General features: G+C 45.6%; 1 protein-coding gene across 3 annotated transcripts in view; it reads left to right on the top strand.

Moving 5' to 3' along the window:
• The window catches only part of PTPN14 (protein tyrosine phosphatase non-receptor type 14), a 174,756-nt gene that overhangs the window by 47,847 nt on the left and 112,806 nt on the right, over nucleotides 1-14,103 (top strand). The window contains exon 1 of one of the 3 annotated variants that reach the window (XM_082701738.1): nucleotides 8,337-8,706. The exons of the other annotated variants lie outside the window; for them this stretch is intronic. The gene's annotated coding sequence lies outside the window, so the exon portion shown is untranslated. Of the gene's footprint in view, nucleotides 1-8,336; nucleotides 8,707-14,103 lie in introns of those variants that run through there. 3 annotated transcript variants of the gene reach the window in all.

Raw genomic sequence — 14,103 nt, 5'->3', positions numbered from 1 at the left:
AAGCTGTAAACATTACTTACATATTTATATTGACCAGAAAGCACCAAACTGAATCTAACCAGAGTATTAGTGAGACGATTCTGGAATCTTTTCACAATATATGACACAAAGTATAATTAATATATACAACATACATGGATTTAAATTAAAATTCCTTTGAAGCCAAGACCAGAGCCATAGTCATTGGAGTCATAGTCATTATATGTGTGTGTGTGTGTGTGTGTGTGTGTGTGTATAAGTATATATGTATATAATATATACAATATATGAATCTTTTCACAGTATGTTTGTGTTTCAAATCATGGCATTCACTTTTTTTTTAAGAGTTTTATTTTTATTTATTTGACAGAGAGAGAGTACAGGTAGGCAGAGAGGCAGGCAGCGGTAGGGGGGAGGAAGCAGGCTCCCCGCTGAGCAGAGAGCCTGACGTGGGGCTCAATCCCAGGACCCTGAGATCATGACCTGAGCCAAAGGCAGAGGCTTACCCCTCTGACATGGCATTCACTTTTAATATCTTATAATTTTGTATGCCATTATACTCCAATAAAGCTGAAATTTAAAAAAAAAAAATAAAAGAATAAATACTAGGAAATTTTTCATTAAACTAAATTTAAATTCCAAGTTTTTGAATTTCTGGTAGAATTAGGGCATAACTTTGGTCATGAACACTGTAATCATAACATTGACCCTCTCAGTAATACTGCTTTTAATGGTTCCAGCGTCTGTAGATGTCTGAGCTCAGGGGATCACCAGGTACCTGTGAAAGGCTGGATGTCTTCAGCCTTGCTCTTCATGGGTTTAGGTTCAGTATAAAAGACATGTGTGCTTGCATTGAGATTAAACTTCCGTTATTATTTGGGTGGTGGAGGTGGGGAGTTGGAGGGCAAGGTCAGTCCGCTTCCGGTCCACTTCTCCCACTGGCCCTTCTGTGTGCCTCTCCTCCTGTCTGATGAGGGCTTGCTTCTGACCCGGACTTGCTGAAGTTGGTGGGATGCTCCTCCTGTCCTTGCTCAAAGAATTCCAAAGGCCGACTGCAGGGCATTCCCAGGAGGCTTTCCTTGCTAGAGAAACACCCTTCTTTGCTCGTCTGGGAGGCTACATGATGACTTCTGTTTTGTGGCCAACTCCTGGGAGAGGCACAAGGCCACTCGGGAGGACTCAGTGTAAGAACTCTAACAGCTGCTGAGTGCTCCAACCGTGTTCGCCCAGATGATGGTGGTGGCCGTGGCAGAGAGGGACCTTAGCTCATCTATACCCCATCTTCCTGGCCACCGTCATTCCAGAATCGTCGCTCTAACACTCCGGTTGGATTCAGTTCAGTGCTTTCTGCTTAGTATAAATACGCAGGTAATGTTTATGGCGTAGCCAAGTGTGGTGTTTAGATTGGGGTTTCTTTCTTGGACACATTTTTGTTTTTTCTTGAGTTTGTAAATGCTTCACCTTTGCATTTGCTTGGTTTTCTTTAAACATCTGACTGAGACTTCCCACATACCTCCAGCTGCTTTAAGGAACTCCTCTTACACAACTTCCCACGTGAGCCGGTCCTGTCAGAATATTTCACCTGCCCCCTTCTCTCTCTCCTCCTGGAGCCCTCCGACTTCTGTGCCGTCTGGACTGGGAGGAGTAACACCTCCTTATAAAGACATTCAGACAATTACCCTACTTTCAATTCCTTCCCAACTCACAGCCTACATACTTCACAAAAACACAACAACCTACCCACCTCACAAAACAAAACCAACACCTGGTACCTTGTGCCTCTCCAAGTTAAGCTTCCGGAAGGCCTGTCTAGCTTACTCTCCCAGGTTTTTCCCTTCTGTATTTGTTTTTTTGTTTTTATTTTTGTTTATTTTTGGTGTGGGGTTTCTGAAACCCGCCTTGTTTTATCAAACATTCAGCTTGTAGCATTTGTATTATGTTCCCTTCCATGATTTGAAGTGGTTTTTCAACTGGGGAAACCTCTTTGTTTTGCCACTTAAACCTGGTTGTCTCCCAACTTGTAGCTCTCTCTAATCATTGACTGGATTCAGGCAACCAGACGGAGCAAGTAATTCAGCCTAGATATTCCCCACCTACTTCATGCTTTCTTTTTCCTTTCTCACATTCTTCTTCATTATCTGACACAAATGAGAACATGGTTAGATTTTGTTTTGGTGTCTTCTCTAGTAAGTGATCTTTTCATTCAAGTGAACATTTCACAGGCAAATCCAACATGTGTGCTCTGTGTTTTCTGAACTGAGCCCATCCCCTGATTTAGGTTGTAAAGATAACGTGCCTCATTTTAGTTCTTTAAGGAAGAGAAAGCAAGAAGGATTTAGAGTGACCAGGAAACCACAGAGATGATTACAGGGCCATGAACTAGTTAGTACCTCAAAAGAGAAGACAAGCAAGGTAGGAGTATTTACGTCGGAGAATCTGAAGCAGTGAGTGTCGTAATAAGAATGTTAAATATAAGAAAGTGTGATATGGAGATGATGGTTCCCAGTTGTCCTTTCCAGGGTGAAAGGCTTCAAGGAGAAAAGAGATAAAATCCTCAGTAGAGATATCAGTATATTGTACAAAGAAGAAATTTCAATACGGTCGAAAGATTGTTACTGGAATGAGCCTTCAAAGTATAGCCATCTTGAATAATGTTGCTTTTTTTTTTTTAAGATTTGATTTGATTTTATTTTTTTCCATGAGAGATAAGAGAGAGAGAGAGAGGCAGAGGTAGAGGGAGAAGCAGGCGCCCCGCAGAGCAGGGACCTCGATGCAGGACTCCATGCCAGGACCTCAGACCTGAGCCGAAGGCAGATGCTTAACCAACTGAACCACCCAGGCATCCCGAATAATTTTGCTTTGGTATGTTTTTTTAATATAGATCTTATGTATTAGAGAGAGAGAGAGAGTCTGTGGAGGGAGGGGCAGAGACAGAGAATCTCAAGTAGTCTCCGGGCTGAGCGTGGGGCCTGACACAGGGCTGGATTTCACAACCAAGAAGATCATGACCTGAGTGGAAACCAACATCAGACACTCAAACGACGGAGCCACCCAAGTGCCCCCCCTTTGATGTGTTTCTAAAAGTTCTTAGCATAGAAGGGTTTTTTTTTGTTTGTTTGTTTTTTTTCTTCCCAAATTAGTTCATTCTCCCTTGAGAGGGTCCAGGCATGGGTGGTAGAGTGGAATCTTCCCCCTTCGCTCAGGCCTCCACTGCTCCCCAGTTGCTGGGTCAGGATCCTCCTTTACTGCATTGACAGGCTAACGTCCATGCAGCTGTGCTCTCGAGGACCAGTGACTATGGCTCCAATGTTGGCTTCAGTGGGACAATTAAAAAAAAATCATATGTACTAGTAAGATGAATAGAATATTTTAATTTCTATTCTTGCCCGGTGCTGAATTTATGGGCGCTCCCCATTGCTCTTGCTTCAAATACTGCATTTATGTAGAATAAAATGAGCTTCAACATAATCTTCAGTCAGAATCTCTCCATACTGGATGCTCTTTTGTTTTCTTCTTGAGCCATATGCCTTGGCCGCCTGCCCTGCCCTCCTCTGTCTTTTGTGGATTATCCCGAACCAGAGCGTGGGCTCCGGGTGGTGGGTGGGCATTTTCATCCTCTCCTTGTTTCTTGCTCATCCTTGCCTGTGTCTGGGCTCATGTCTTCACAGCTGCCCAGCCCGTGTGCTGCTCTGTTTTTATCCTCGCCCAGCATTTCCTACTGCCTGGTAGGCAGGGCCGGTCTCCTTACTTGTTCTTTCGGATTTCCCACAATCAGGAGTCTGTGCTGAGTGAATAATGGTATTTGAGGAAACGATATATAAATATGAGGAAGTACAGTCATTTGATGTACAGGCCAAGTAAATCCATAGTCACCACTTGATGGAGGACCCTGTGTTGTATTTTTTTTTTTTTTTTGAAAGAAACTCAGTAGAGTTTTCTTTTCTTTTTTTTTTTTTTTTAAGATTTTATTTATTTATTTGACAGAGAGAGATCACAGGTAGGTAGAGAGACTGGCAGAGAGAGAGAGAGAGCGGGAAGCAGGCTCCCTGCCAAGCAGAGAGCCCGATGCGGGACTCGATCCCAGGACCCTGAGATCATGACCTGAGCCGAAGGCAGCGCCTTAACCCTCTGAGCCACCCAGGCGCCCCCCTGTGTTGTATTTCATAAAAGCTCCCCTCAGATTGCTACTTCTGAGGTTGTGATACTGTGACGTAGCGCTGCAGCTAATCAGGGAACGGGTCCTGTTTATTGCAGGCTGGATTTGGGGGGACAGTCTGCTGCCCAGATCTGCTCTCACCTTAGGATTTTGTTATGTCCTTTTTGGGTTGAAATTTTCCTGTAGGAAAACTCTTCTGCCTTGCTGAGGAGCTATGCTTTTGGTAACCCAGGAAGAGAAAAGAAAGCTGTAACCTGGTCTTGGTGCTTTTGACTCCCAAGTTTGAGTCCTATCTGGTCTATGTTATGCAGCTTGGCATTGAAGGACTTGAGAAAACCCAGTATTTCAATCATTTTGCAGGTATAGAAATGGAAATCATAGCAGTTTTTCATAGCTTATGCATTTGACAGTCCTTTGGGAATCAGTTTAGGGACATGCAGTAGGAGACTTCTAGAAACATACAGCTTTTGGCTTATAACTCTCTTCCTTAAGAATCTACCCTAGAGGGGCACCTGTGTAGGTCAGATGGTTATGCATCTGCCGTAGGCTCAGGTCAAGCTCCCAGGGTTCTGGCATCCAGCCTTGTGAGTCGGGGTCCTGGGATCAAGCCCCTCGCCAGGCTTCCTTGCTCAGTGGGGATGGGGAGTCTACTTCTCCCTCTGCCCCACTCCCTGCTCATTCACACTCTCTCTATTAAATAAATAAATACATAAATAAACAAAGGAATACATAAATAAATGCAATCTTAAAAAAAAAAAAAAAAGAATCTACCCTAAAGAAAGACTCAGAAGTATAGGCAAATCATTTTGAACAATTGCAAAAAATCAGAACCAAGTCAGCATTTCAACAATAAATAAATGTTGATCCTTATCATGGAATATTATGTAACAGCTTAAACTTGTTTTTGAGCAACTTTCAGTAAGTTTTTCAGAAACAATAAGGAAAAATAATAAATAGTAAACAGAATGAAATAGCAGATGTTGTAGTACAGTCCCAACTATGTCAACAAATTTAAAATATACGTAATTAAAAGAATGGGATAAAGTATGCAAAAGTTTGAAATTGGGGGCGCCTGGGTGGCTCAGTGGGTTAAAGCCTCTGCCTTCGGCTCAGGTCATGATCCCAGGGTCCTGGGATCAAGCCCCGAATCGGGCTCTCTGCTCAGCAGGGAGCCTGCTTCCTCCTCTCTCTCTCTGCCTGCTTCTCTGACTACTTGTGATCTCCGTCAAATAAATAAATAAAATCTTAAAAAAAAAAAAGTTTGAAATTGGTCCGGTTTGGGTGGTGACGTTTTGGGTGATTTTTCTTTTTCCTTCCTAGTTTTCTATAATTTTCAGTTTTTTATAATGTATCTATAATCAGGAAGGATTAAAGATGATTAAAATTTTTAGTTAAAGTAGAAAAAGAATGGCCTTCTAGGCCCAATAATTCAAAAGAAGGAAAACTCTTGGAAGTCCCAGGATTTAACTGGTTTTAATTCCAGTTTTGAAAAGGAATGTTTGATCCCAAGCTTTGTTTTGTTTTGTTTTACTTTTGCTCTTAGTCAAGGTGTGATTTATATGGTGCTAAAAGCCATGTGGTTAACGAGATTGTGTTCTAAGTATTGTTATTTGTGAGGGGGCATATATGGTCAAGGTGCATCTTACTGTATGTATAATTTAGTTGTGAAGACTGACCTTTGGAGCCAGTCTCTGCCTCCTGCTGGCTTTGGAACTCTGGCCAGGTTATGTGGTCCCAGTTTCCTTGTCTGTAAGTTGGGACTGAGGGGGTCAGATGGTACGGTGCCTGGGAACATCTAGCTCAATTCTGGCACACGGTAATCACTCAGATGATCCTATAGCTGTTATGGTAAATGATGACGGATAGAATTTACTCCTGAAGGAAGACTTCTCCCCAATTTTTTTTCATAGCTAGTACTTAGGAGAGGTAGTATTTATTTACTTACTGTTTTACTTTTGAAGATCTTACTTGAGAGAGAGAGAGAGAGAGAGAGAGTCCGTGCATGCGTGTGCACAAGAGGATGGAGGGGTTGCGGGAGAGGCCGGCTCCTCGCTGAGCAAGGAGCTGGACTCCCCTGCACTTGGGGCTTGAGACCAGGACCTGAGCCAAAGGTAGGCACTTTATCGACCAAGCCACCCAGGTGCCCCAGGAGAGGCAGTATTTAACATAATGAGGTTTTTGATTTAACACATCAGTAATACTCTGAAGATTGAATAAGGCAAAATCGATGTTCTGCTTCCCCTTTTATCCCTCTGAGGATGGACATGTTCCACACTTTTCTCCAAGCCTTGTGTAAGCATTAACACATGCACAATGACTAACTTTGCTTTTGCTTGTGTATTACCCAACAACTTTTGCAATGAACCAGTAGGTATAGAATTTTTAATGGGTGTTACTCTGAGTTCATGGATTCAGATTTAACTGATTTTTTTTATTAACTGATTTTTCATAACTGCTTAACAATACCCAAATAATGTGGCTATGCCAGGGTTAATTTGGTCGTAACTATTACAGATATTTAAGGTGTTTTTCGTCCCCCGCCTTCCATTACAGGCACTGTTTACTGCACCATCCTTATACGTAATCCTTAAGACTCATCGCTTTCACTTCCCTGAAGTGACACTGCTGAGTTAGAGTACGCGTTAATTATAGGGCAGGGGGATTTGGGGTCCTAAAGGCTGTAGAAAGCGTTGTTGGTTTCTGGCCTTGCACAGTCTAGTTGAAGAATAGACAGGCGTTTCTTTTCCCAGGGACGTTTTTGCTTAGGTACAACGATTTCAGTCGACGGGGTTTATTTCCAGGGAGGTTGGAAATCCTTAACATTCTGAAACATAGGCATAAGTCAGGAGAGCAAAGGGAGCCTCTTGAAGTCGGTTTACTCTGTGTAGTGTTTGCTCTCTTTGTCAGATATGCATTTGTTAGAAATCGTACATGTTTAAGTTTCTCAGTTTTTAAGAGCTAAGAGTCCACCTTGAGAACCCGAGCACTTGACCTTTGCCCTCCTGCTGCTTCCTGTTCCCACACCCTGCAGGGCTGCAGGCTTCCCCCGCCCAGGGAGAGAGCCGTCCCGCAGGTAGCATCTTGTCTCTAGAGGCCCCGGCTTGCTTAACGCGGACGCAGACAGCTGAGCACTTGCCGTCGTGAGGTCATCAACAGTAACAGGAATGTTAGTCTGCTAACAAATTGTTTCTACCACCGCCAAGTCGCTGTGCGGGAAGCAGGTGCCTCTTCTTTGTAGTGGCCCTGAGAGCTGCTTCGTATGCCATACGTTTTTCCAGGTACCCACTTCGGTGGTGTGTGTGTGTCTCGTAGGCAGGGGACAGAGAGAAGAAAGGTCGATTGCGACGGCCTTCCCGTGCGCGTGCGTGCAGGTGCGCGGGTGGTCTACCTAGTCTGTCGATGCCAACCTGTAGCCTGACCGCCTGGGTTCAGAAGCTTTGTTTTCTCCCATTAGTAATGAGCATTTGGTTACATCAGCTGGAATTATGCAACTCTATACCAGCTGGCACCAGTTGCTACCTGTTTCCATTCTTCCTCCGCTCTGATTCAATGTCTTGGTGCTGGAGAAGGATTGCATTGTAACGCTTTGGGCCCCGCTGGCCTCTATTTCTGACTCACGGCAGCGGTCACTGGTGTCCGAAGTCCACCGAGCATCCTGTTACGGTTCCCAGTCACGGTTCCCCGTCCGGGAGACCTGTAGTTGCTTGTTTTGCATTTTGTCTCTTTGCGAGAACTCGCCTTATCTCTAAAAAAATTCGATAGCCGTGGGCTTGTTGGAGGGGTAATTCTTATTCTTGGGACCCTTGACAGTCTGGGTTTCCGTGGGCTTCCTGCAGTATTTGGTGACAGGAACAGCAAGGACAGCGACTGCGGACTGAGGAATAGAGCTCACCGTCTTGATCTGCACTTGATCTATTACTAACGGTACTGACCCAGCAGCTCGGTGCGGGAGGGGGGGCATCGTGACCCCCCGGGGTACGAATGCAGAGACTGAGGTGGCCGTGGAGCTGTGGTTCTGCAGCCTGTAAGTGCCTCATGCAGGGAAGTCACCTCGCCACCTCTGGGTGGGGTTCACTGGGTGGGGGCAGAGAAGGCAGGGAAGCTGGACGCTGCGTGCACCCGGAGAGAGAGTTGGCAGAGAGGCGTGGCTGCTGCGTCTGTTTGGATAGGAAGTGACACAGGGAGTCCTCCCATCCGAAAGCCCTGGACATGTGAGCGAAGTTGAGGGAGCTCAGGCATGGGCAGGAAGGAAACGGGAGAGGGAGGTGTGGAAAACTTTGCTAACGAGGGAGGTCCCTGGTGACAGCCTCTCACGAAGAGCCCCTCTCTTGATCAGCTTTGTCCCTCCAGGGTGCACATCCTGGAGGAGGGTGAAGCGCATCGGAGGTATGTTTACCTTCAGCGAGTTTCTTTTGTTTTGACGAGTGAGTCATGTGAACAGGCTGGGAAGCCTCTTCGGTTGCTCCTGCGATTGTGTTTCTCATATTGGTTTTGGAAGAGGTTGTGTGTGACGGGCCGGGATTACCCCTCTCTGCGGCACCAGCTGGAACCGTAGAAGGAAGGTTGTCTAGGTAAGAGGCACTGGGTTGGGGGGCGGAGGTATGGGAGGCTGTGACGGGGCAGGACCCTGATTCTGCTGCCATGCCCTCTGCATAGAACATCCTGGGGCTCAGGTTGCATTTCTGCCATATCCCAATGGAGTCTCCTCTGGGTGAGCAGAGAGAGACCGCAGACGCCATGGCGAAGCCCTCTTTACAGAATGTGGTTGTTGGCTATGTCGTTGTTGTTTTTATATCACCAGGTCATTTTTTACCCCCTTTCTGGGTATTTTTAGCATGGTTTTAGGGCTGAGTTAGAGCACAGGGTCAGGTAGTGTTATCAGTAACTGTGTGATTTTGGGTACAGTCTGAACCTCTCCTGCCTTGGTGCCCTAGTCTTAAAATGGGGGTGTTAGGAATAGCCATTTTCTAGGGCCATTGCAGGTTATGCGTAGCAGAATGCTTCCGTCATTGTATCTGCTCTAAAAATGGAGGTGCTCAGGCTCCTGGGTGGCTCAGTTGGTTGGGTGACTGCCTGCGGGTTAGGTCATGATCCTGGAGTCCCAGGATCGAGTCCGACAACGGGCTCCCAGCTCCATGGGGAGTCTGCTTCTCGCTCTTACTCCCCTCTCGTGCTCTCTTCTCTCTCTCTCTCTCAAATAAATAAATAAAATCTTCAAAAGAAAAAAAAGTAAAAATGGAGGTGGTCATTATTGCCGCCTTAGTGTTCCGACCCTCGCAGGACTCTCCCATTCTGCTTCCTATTTGTGATGAGCTGTGACATTCCCGGCGCACATCACTGTGGGGACAGACCCTGACGGCGAACTCAGCTGGATTGGGAGAGTGGCCAATTCTTTGGGCTCTCAAAGAAGGGTGGAGTCTCTTAGGACAAAGCATTCCTGGCATGAATAGACAGGGAAAGCTCATCAGACAAGCGAGCCGAAGTCAGGTGTTCCGAGAAATAAGTGAGTTGCGCGGAAAGAAACCCTTCTCCTCTGCATGGTTGTTCTTTGCATTTTATCCAACTTGTCAGGTTTCCCTATAGAAAGAATTTTTCTCGCCATCTTTTAAAAATAGAATGCAGAACGATTGCTGTCGATTTGATGTAGTTACATGCAAGCTTTTTTGGCAGAAGGGCAAGAGGGGTTTGCATGGAGGGAGAATTGTGACCCTTTTTTCTGTAACATAACCCCAAAAGGTGGGCACTGTTTTCTGTTTTACCAGATTGCTTTATTAAGTACCATTTAAGAAATATTCCTTCATTAAAATAAAAACTTTTTTTTTTAAGATTTTATTTATTTATTTATCAGAGAGAGAAAGAGTATGAGCACAAGCAGGGAGAGTAGCAGGCAGAGGGAGAAGCAGGCTCCCTGCTAAGCAGAGAGCCCGATATGGGGCTCGATCCCAGGACCCTGGGATCATGGCCTCAGCCTAAGGCAGACGCTTAACCAACTGGGCCACCAAGGTGTCCCAAAACTTAACTTTTTAATATGGCATATTTCAAGCACATGCAAAACTGTAGGGAATATTATGAGCCCTGATCTCCTTGTCTACTACCCACAGCACCTGCCAACTCTCATGGCCGAAACCGCTTTATCTGTCCTCTCACACAATCCCCACCCCTGTTTGTTTGTTTTGAGAGAGAAGGAGACCATGGGCACAGGAGCAGGGGACAGGGTGGGGTGGGTGGCAGTGGAGGGGCAGAGAATCTTAAGCAGACGTCATGTTCAGTGCAGAGCCTGACACGGCGCTTGATCTCACCACCCTGAGATTGTGACCTGAGCCAAAATCAAGAGGCAGATGCTCATTGACTGAGCCACCCAGATGCCCCCCGGCCCCGTGCCCTGTTATTTTTAAGTCAATTCCAGACAACATATTATTTTCTCTTCTGAATATTCAAGATATGCTTTGAATGCCTTAAAAGTTTCAGTAAAGTCAAAAATGAAAACTTTTATGTTTTGAGATCCTTCCTCTGGGAAGATCCTGTCTCTCTAGAGACTTAAGGGCAGTGATCCTCAAAGCAGGGAATGGGGAGATGATTGTTTTTTTCAGTGGTGACTTGGGGGCTTTTTCAGACTCCTTGTCTCCCCAGGCTTTGCTCCTTCCCCACCCCCTTCCACGTATAGTTGAAAATAGAACTGCTTTGCTTCGTGTGTTAGAGCAGGAATAATCATAGAGAACCACTGCTTAGGGGGAAAGTGATTCCAGAAGCTTTACCACTCAAGAACCATATTTTTGTTGTTGTTGTTGTTATTTTTAACCCCCCGTGCATGAGGTTTACAGGTGTGTTTGCTTACTGCCTTCTTAACCAAAGTATGCTGGATGTTAGTCGAGCCTGTTTACCACGGAGTGCATTCAGCACGGTCTCCCATGCTGTGGAATGCTTATTTTTATAGTTTACCTCTCTCATTGCCATTTTGTTCTCTGCCAACATACTTTTCTTTATCTCTCTCAAATCTGCTAAGGGCTAAGAAGCAAGGTATGTCAGGGTATCTAAAGTTAGAGTAAATGAACTATGAGGGCAGGTTTGTTGGTTTGTTTGTTTCTTATGCAAAGTGTCTGTTGTTGGAATGAAGGACTCTCTGATGTGTGATGGCTTCGTCTCCCGGAGCCACTGCCAGGGGCCTGCCTACATGTAGTTGAGCCCTCTTTCGTGGAGGTCAGGTACCACTGAACGTGGGCCCTAGAGCAGGAATCTTTGTTCTAACCTCAGATACAGCTCCAGATTTGGACAAATTTTTCTCCGTCCGCCCCTGGATGTCTGCCGGTGAGTTAGATGGAGGGGGAGGAAGGAATTTAAAAATGGGACCAGTCTGCTTTTGTTGTTCTAGCTATTTCCAACTCATAGGGGCTTGTGCTTTAAACCTTGCACCACGGTTAAGTAAAATGGCTTCAAAGAATTCGAAATATGGCTGTACTTTGGGTGTTCTGTTGCACTAAAATTTATAGAAGAAACCGACTGTGATTTTTCACTGAACAGAACTACGTTCCTCTCTGCCCTTCTTCAAGGGGGGTTCAGAGAAGGCATCTCCCATAGTCCTTTTTTGCCCCGTGCACTCCTACCCTTTTTGAAAACTCTCCTTACAAAAATGACACAGTACTTTTCAAAACTGAGCCGTGCCTCATGCAGGTTTATACACAGGATGGACTCATGGCGTCATTTTTTCCCTTCTCACACCCAGACCAGGGTTACATAGTTCTGTGAGGTGTGCTTGGGAGTTGTAATAATGTGGGATGCTGGAAGAATTCCAGAGACTGTTAGTAAATACAGCACATAGCTGAATAGCAGTTAGCTTCTGTTCGCGATTTCAGGACTCACCCCTAGGAAAAAAGCAGGGCAAGTATACATTAGATAGGATGGGAAATAAAAGGGTGACTTTGTTTAAGATTTGGGTTTTAATTTCTGCCTTTCCCCCGAAGATTGTGCCGGTATTTCAGGAAAGGGCATTAAGCTGTATTGGTTGATGTTCTAAAAGGTCTCTCCACTTCTTACCCATCATATCTAAAATTTGTTAGATCAGCCAACAGACTTCTTCCGTATTATGAAAAGCTGGCTTTACTTTCTGTTTTCAAGTTGGCAGGTATTTTGTTGATACGTTTAGGGGGAAAAAAGAAAGGAGGAGATAAATCCACAGCTGATAGTGAAAAGATGGAAACACGTATTCGATCTTTTAGGAAGCTGATTGGTCAGGAATGGGTTTTGGAAGTGACTTTGAAGTTTTCCTGTGTGTTTTCTCCTACTGTAGCCTATTCTATAGAAGGCCTTTAAAGTGGAATGTTTACCGAGCAGATATCCCTACAAACTGCTCTCGGCAGTCGTGGACACATTGAATCCTCTGTCACATCAGTCATTCCATTATAGATTTTGCAATGAACTCCCATGGGATGGGGCATCTCTCGGGTCTCTGAGACCACCCCCAACTTGAGACACATCAAGGGCTGGAAAAGGCGAACTTGGGTGGTGGGAATGTTCTTTTGGAAATCTGTGTTCAAATCTCCACCCCCCGTCCCCCACAAAGAACACCAGTGAGCTGAGTACCTTCTCATCCCGCTTCTCCACGAATTAGCCTCTCCTCAGGCCCCAACAGTCAGACCTATCTCAGGCTCCAAATTCCTCAGGTGTCCCTTGAGGTCACCCAGAGGCCTTTGCCCTAGCTTGGCCTCAAAAACTCAACTCTTTCAGAATTCATTCTTTCTTTCATCCTCATGACAAATACTTATTTAGCTTTCTGCCATGTCCAAAGGAGACTACAAATCTGAGTCGGATGCAGATCCTTCCCTTCGGAATTCTCTTTGGGGAGCTGAGTCCCATCCAGACACCTCTGTCTGGTAAGGGACACTGTGATTCACCATCAGCCATAGAGACGCGGCCATATGGGGTGTAAGACCGACAGCAATTTGGAATCAGTTTCCGCCAGAAAAAAAACAAAAACAAAAACAAAAAACTGGATGGTTAGCTTAACACAGGACACTAGACACATGCTCTTGATGAAGATAGGAAGAAGGCTGCAGCCTCCTTACCTGCTTGGGATGGGTTCCGTACCAGAGTGTTTCTTCTACCGACTGGCGCCGTTCTGCTCCAAGTGTCCGCGTTCGAGGGGTTGCAATGTGGAGTGATGTGAGAACATAGGGTTCAGGTATTTCACTTGGTCAGGTTCCCCGTGGACTTGTCCTACTTTTGTGTTCAACTCCCGTGTTGTTTGCTTTGCCTTTTTTTTTTTTCTTTTTACCTTAATTTAATGTAGGTAGTAAGGTACTTGAGCCCTTCTTTTCACGGCTGCTCTGCTAGCCTGTGAGCCAGCCTGGCTCCCTGCACGTGGGGGGACCGGGAAGGAGAGGCGTGTGCACCCACAGAAGCGTTTTCTCATTGACTTCTCACAAACCGGTGGGGGGTGGGGAATGACTTCACAGATGAGTAAACTGAGGCTGGGAGAGGTGAAGGCACTTGGCATTCGCCCAGGCAGGTTCTTTCAGGAAGGTTTGCACGTGTTCCGTTTGTTTGTTGTGCAAACTTTGGTCCTCGGAGAGGGCCTCCCTGCTCCGCGGTCCTTCTCACCTTCTGTCACACAGGTACCCTTCCTCCCGGCAGCCTTCAGCGTGCACTCACCAGCTGCTTCACGGAACAGAAACCCCGGGAGCCAGAGAGGTCAGACAGTTGGTGGCACTTTCCCTGTGATTTTTTTGTTTTTTCACATTTGCTTCTTCTTTTTTAAATTTTTTTTTTTAAGATTTTATTTATTATTTGACAGAGAGAGATGTAGCAAGTGAGGGAACATAAAAAATGAAGGGTTTGAGTACCTTTCCAACTACATGAAATGGAAAGGGAGAGGGAGAAACAGGCTTCCCACGGCGCTGGCAGCCCAGTGCAGGACTCGATCCCAGGACCCTGTGGTCATGACCTGAGCTGAAGGCAGCCGCTTAGTGACTGAA

Source organism: Mustela nivalis (assembly GCF_964662115.1).
Source record: "Mustela nivalis genome assembly, chromosome: 16".
Taxonomy (NCBI): Eukaryota; Metazoa; Chordata; class Mammalia; order Carnivora; family Mustelidae; genus Mustela; species Mustela nivalis.
The sequence above is the reverse complement of the archived record's forward strand: the minus strand, read 5'-3'. Positions and strand labels throughout refer to the sequence as shown.